This window comes from Bison bison, unplaced genomic scaffold (assembly GCF_000754665.1).
Source record: "Bison bison bison isolate TAMUID 2011002044 unplaced genomic scaffold, Bison_UMD1.0 scf7180017864378, whole genome shotgun sequence".
In the NCBI taxonomy this organism is placed as follows: domain Eukaryota; kingdom Metazoa; phylum Chordata; class Mammalia; order Artiodactyla; family Bovidae; genus Bison; species Bison bison.
This window is the reverse complement of record NW_011494950.1, coordinates 669697-670739: the sequence shown is the minus strand read 5'-3', so window position 1 is coordinate 670739 and position 1043 is coordinate 669697.

Sequence of the window (1043 nt, the reverse complement as noted above, 5' to 3'; positions counted from 1 at the left end):
TGTTTTTAAATGTCACTCTTCCACCTCCCCACTTCCCCACCCAACAGCCACCAACCGGTGGAACTTTCCCCACCTAACCTGAACAAAAGAACTTGTTCTGTTACCTTGTCCCAGAGCACTTTGTAACTTTATTACAGAACTTATCACTTTGTACTTTGTGCTTGCTTCTGTAGCCTCAGCTCACGTCCTTCTCTCCCACTAGGCTGTGAACTGCTTAAGAGTAGATGCCACGTGTGAGTTATCCCATCTCCTGACACTTGATCAGCGTCCGGCACATAGTAGGGGTTCACACTGTTTCAGTGAATTTAACCAACTCAGAAAGTCTAAAATTAACACGTTTTTTTCTCTTTGTACAGACATTAGTACTGAAGAGCAGCTAAGGCTCCTACAAGAGGAGAAGCTTTGCAAAATCTGTATGGATAGAAATATTGCTGTCGTCTTTATTCCTTGTGGACATCTGGTCACTTGTAAACAGTGTGCTGAAGCAGTTGACAAGTGTCCCATGTGCTACACAGCCATTACTTTGAGGCAAAAAATTTTCATGTCGTAATCTAACTACAGTAGGCGTCTTATGTTCTTATTACCCTGATTGAATGTGTGATGTGAACCAACTTGAAGAAATCAGCATTGAATTCCATTAGCATTTGCTGCCAAGTAGGAAGAAAGTGTAAACTGCAATGTTATAGTTGGCAGTCTAAAATTTGAATTTCTGGATTTTTCAGGATGTTAACTGTATTAGCTGTTCTGTTTTTCTCCCACTGTTATTTAATTGAAACCCTAGACTAAGAAGCATCATATTGTAACTGATCACAATGTGTGTTTTATAGTACACTGACTTAGTTTTCTAAATGTAAGTGAATTAATCAGTTGAATTTTTCATTCATTTTGGATAGGCTTAACAAATAGAGCATTCTGTATGAATGGAGATTAGAGTTAATCTTCCCAATCACATAATTTGTTTTGTGTGAAAAAGGAATGAACTGTTTCACACTGATGGAAAGATGGAAATGATTTTTAGATGTTTGTGTTTTAGGATTTTGTCC